Source organism: Octopus bimaculoides, chromosome 1, assembly GCF_046866305.1.
Source record: "Octopus bimaculoides isolate indiv1 chromosome 1, ASM4686630v1, whole genome shotgun sequence".
Lineage (NCBI taxonomy): Eukaryota > Metazoa > Mollusca > Cephalopoda > Octopoda > Octopodidae > Octopus > Octopus bimaculoides.
The window spans coordinates 198,617,021-198,622,231 of NC_142928.1; the positions used below are offsets into that span (position 1 = coordinate 198,617,021).

Sequence of the window (5,211 nt, forward strand, 5' to 3'; positions counted from 1 at the left end):
ACACACAGACACACACACACACACACACACACACACACACACACATGTATATGTGTGTGTATGTATGTACGCATGGATGGATGGATATTCGTATGTACGCGTGCATGTATGCATGCATGCATGCTTGTATGTATGTATGTATGTATGTATGTATGTATGTATGTATGTATGTATTGAATGTATGGACATACTATTGAAACCTTTCCTCAGATACATTAAAAGTTTCATCAGAGACGATTCGGACATGCTAGAGCACCTACCAAAAACCACCAACGAAGAAGCATTATTAGTTTCCTCCGATGTCATCAACCTCTACACCAACATTCCACATGACTACGGAATAGAAGCAATAAAATTCTGGTTAGAAAAATACCCCGAAGTTCTCCCGGATCGCATAAACCAGACTTTTGTCATGGAATCCCTGAAGTTCATCCTACAAAACAATTACTTCCTATTCGATGTAACATACTACCGCAAAAAAAATGCGGTATTGCGATGGGAATGAAAGCAGCGCCTGTCCTTGCGTACCTAATAATAGGTTTCTTTGAATCTACCTTATATGAACTTTCGCTCCCAAAATTTGGACCCCCATTCCACTACTGTATAAGAGAAAACTGGAAAAGGTACCTAGACGATTGTTTTGTCATCTGGAATGAAACTTATGACAAACTTCTGGACTTCAAATTGATTACTTCACAATGTCCCTTGTAAAGCTAATTTAAATAGCGAAAACTGGTTGAATATCACTACATAAAATATGTATATATTTCTTTATAAAATGATATCAAACTATGTGAAACGAAGGCATTTCTCTTCCACTTTTTATGTTTCCACATATTTTCAATTCTATATATATATATGTGTGTGTGTGTGTCGGTTACTACGACGAGGATTCCAGTTGATCCGATCAAAGGAACAGCCTGCTCGTGAAATTAACATGTAAGTGGCTGAGCACTCCCCAGACAAGGGTACCCTCTTCGTAGTTCGCAGGGAGATTCAGCGTGACACAAAGTGTAACAAGGCTGGCCACTTTGAAATACAGGTATTACTCATTTTTGACAGCTGAGTGGACTGGAACCACGTGTTAACGGGAACTGAACTCACGACCTTGTGATCGTGAGCCGAATAGCCTAACTACAAACGCGCCTTCATTACATATACAGTAAATATATACATATATACATATATATATATACATATATATCTATATACCTACATATATATATATATATATATATATATATATATATATATATATATATATATATATATATATATATATATATATATATGTATATATATATATATATATATATATATATATATATATATATATATATATGTATATATATATATATATATATATATACATATATATATATACATACATATATATATATATATACATATATATATACATACATTGCCATCAATTTCAGCAAACTGAGTAGAAAAAATAACATAAATAAATTTAGAAAAGTAAAGTATTGTTTTTATTTAATTTAAACAAAAGTAAAAAAGGAAAATTATTATTTTTTATATTTGTTATGATTTTGTATTACTGCATGTACCAGACTTTGTGGACACCCTATACATATATATAAATTGCCCCAGCATGGCCACAGCTCATGAGCTGAAACTAGATAAAATGAAAAATGAAAATGATATATATATATAGACAGAGAGAGGCAGCAGCAGCAGTAGCAGCAGCAGTAGCAGCAGCAGTAGCAGCAGCAGCAGCAGCAGCAGTAGTAGTAGTAGTAGTAGTAGTAGTAGTAGTAGTACTGGCGGTAGTTGTGGTTTTTGAGGGGCATTGTAAAATAGGGTTGATTATTATGAAAAATTATGATGATGATGATAAAGAAGAGAAAGCTGAAAAAGAAAGTAGAGCAAGAGAAAGAGAAAGAGAGAGAAATGGAGGGAGTGAGAGAGAGAGTGAGAGTGAGAGAGAGAGTGAGAGAGAGAGAGAGTGAGAGTGAGAGAGGGTGATGGCAGACTAGCAATTGCCTTGTCAATCATCGGTGAAATTTGGTTACTTTCTCGAGGAACATTCCGTTGTTGTTGTTCTGTGATTATGTAGAAGTGGACAGGAATTCTTCAAAATAGGTGAATGAAAGATGGTGAGTGGAATGGAACAGGGAGATGCCAGATTAGTGCTGAAGATAAAGAGCTTTTTATTAACCTGGGAACCAAAATAAACTAAAACTGACAACACCGAACAAAAGAACGTTTCTAGCAAATTCTAAGACAACCCTCCTCGTTTCTTTCTCACTGTCGAATGTATTGAAGTCTTTCAATATTTTTCACCCCCCCCCCCCCCACCATAAGGCGGTGAGCTGCCAGAAACGTTAGCACGCCGGTATTTCGTCTGCCGCTACGTTCTAAGTTCAAATTCCGCCGAGGTCGACTTTGCCTTTCATCCTTTCGGAGTTGATTAAATAAGTACCAGTTACGCACTGGGGTCGATATAATCGACTTAATCTGTTTGTCTGTCCTTGTTTGTCCCCTCTGTATGTAGCCCCTGTGGGCAATAAAGAAATAAGAAACGTTAGCAGGCCGGTTCAAATGCTTATCGATATATATATATATATATATATATATATATATATATATATATATATATATATATATATATATATATAACGTGTGTAAGGAACCCATTTTTGTCAAAAATTTGGTTTAAAAAATGTGGAAGTCTCTTACATATTTTCCCTTAGAAAACCACTTTTTTCTAAATTTTCAGTACCCCAACACCCTCAAAAAAAAATTAGAGGGTTCTTTATACACGAGGGTTCTTTGTGCCCGTTGAAATGCGGTCTAAAAACACGGAGTGTGTGTGTGTGTGTGTGCGTGTGTGTGTGTGCGTGTGTGTGTGTGTGCGTGTGTGTGTGTGTGCGTGTGTGTGTGTGTGTGTGTGAGAGAGTTTTTTCGCGCGCGTGTGTGTAATATGAGCGAGAACCAGCGTAAGGTTGTGTCGGAATGTAGCCAGAGTGAGAAATAATTGGTCGAACAATACAGGAAAAGGTGAAGTGTTTTAATAGTTTATTAGTTTATTTTAACTGTTTTATAGAAGCAGAGAAGTTTTTGGAAACGTATGCGTCGGATGTAACCAATAAGGATGCAGAGAAAATAATGAATTTATTGCATGGAAGTTATATTCTCCCCCTACAGTTCAATTACCGGCTAGAATGAGTTTCCTATTAATTTCTAAGTTCTCTGGTAATTGATAACAGTAATATCTATCTATCTATTTATCTATCTATCTATCTATCTATCTATCTATCTATCTATCTATCTATCTATCTATCTATCTATCTTATTTCTTTACTGCCCACAAGGAACTAAACTTAGAGGGAACAAACAAGGGATTAAGTCGATTACATCAACCTCCAGTGCGTAACTGGTACTTAATTTGTCGACCCCGAAAGGATGAAGGGCAAAGTCGACCTCGGCGGAATTTGAACTTAGAACGTAGCGGCAGACGAAATACTGCTAAGCATTTTGCCCGGCGTGCTAACGTTTCTGGCAGCTCACCGCCTATCTATCTATCTTTCTTTCTATCTATCTATCTATCTATCTATCTATCTATCTCTCTCTCTCTCTCTCTCTCTCTCTATATATATATATATATATATATATATATATATATATATATATATATATATGCATATATGGGTATAGGACGCCACCAACAGTAAACAACATGAAATACGAAAACAAATGAGTTACATACGCAAATAACGAGTGAAAAAAAAGACAAGTAGTACAAAGAATGACTCTTCATCAGCTGTTGGCTGTCTATCTATTCCCTATTTCGGGCAGTCAATGGCAATATGAATCTTCGAAGACAGTTGCTCCCACAAATAACAAAATAAAATTTTGGATTTATGGAGGGTTAAAGTTGGGAACAAATACAGGACTGTGGAGACATATAAGGAAACCGAACGAAAACAAAGTTGGAGGTTCGTTAGACTTTAACGAGGGGAAAATAGCGAACTCTGAGAGAAATATTTTCTTTGAAAAGAGAAAAGATAGAAGAGAGAGATAGAAAACGGCCGGTCCTTAGAATATCCGTGCAGGAAAGAAAGATGGACGATGGTCCCGCGTGAGCAACTAGAGAGAGAAAATAATAAAGAGGGGGAGAGAGAGAAAATAATAAAGAGGGGGAGAGAGAGAAAAAGACAAAGAGGGGAGAGAGAGAGACAGATATATATATATTCTGATTATATGTCTGTTCACACGTTTGAATGTGGTGTGTGCCAGAGGGTTTGCAAATCCAATGGGGGTCTTAAAAGACATGTTAGGATCCACAATGAGCAGAACTTACTTGCAGGTATTGGTAGTGCAAATCAGAGGTGCAATCTGTGTGGGTGTTTTTTCAAAATACTGTCTGGTTTAAAAAGCCACATCAGACGCCATGAAAGGGCTAAGGTGTAGGTGCAGGAGGTGGTCAAACTCTGTTTAAGGAGTAGACAACCACCATATATATATATATACTTACATACATACATACATACATACATACATACATACATACATACATACATATAAGAGTGACTGTGTTGTAAGAAGTTTGCTCCCCATGCACATGACTCCGAGTTCAGTCCCACTGTGTGGTACCTTGGGCAAGTGTCTTCTACTATAGTCTCGGGCGGGCCAAAGCCTTGTGAGTAGATTTGGCAGACAGAAACTGGAAGGAGCCTGTCGCGTGTGTACGTGTGTGTGAGTGTGTGTGTGTATGCGTGTATGTGTTTGTGTTCCTTTGCATTTGTCCCCCAGCCCGCTTGACACTTGGTGTGTTACATCCACGCAAACGTAGCGGCTCGGCGAAAAGGAACCGACAAAATAAGTACTGGGCTAAAAAAAAAAAAATACTGATGTCAAATCATTCGACTAAAAAATTCTTCAAGGCAGCGCTCCAGCATGACCGCAGTCTCATGACTGAGATAAATAAAAAATAAAAAGAACGATATTGATACAATCATATACGGAATCTGCTCAGCGCAACTCGACCGATAAAATATCTTGCTTACTGTCCTCATTAATAATTTCTATCATAAGCAAATCTTTCAGTTATTAAACAAGACAATTCACTTCTCTTCGCTCGTTGATAGAACAAACTGACGCATTTGTATATGCGCCTTTGATATAACATTTTATCGCAATCTTTGTTGTGTAATGTCCTTTTGAATGAGAGAAAATATTTCTCTC

The 5,211-nt window shown here is 36.9% G+C and overlaps 1 long non-coding RNA gene across 1 annotated transcript in view; it reads right to left on the reverse strand.

The window, feature by feature from the left end:
• Positions 1–1,466: 1,466 nt before the first annotated feature.
• The window catches only part of LOC149137936 (uncharacterized), an 89,238-nt gene continuing 85,493 nt past the window's right edge, over positions 1,467–5,211 (reverse strand). Inside the window, exon 2 of the long non-coding RNA XR_016244814.1 lies at positions 1,467–5,211. This exon is cut by the window's right edge and continues 890 nt beyond it. This is a non-coding gene — a long non-coding RNA (uncharacterized LOC149137936).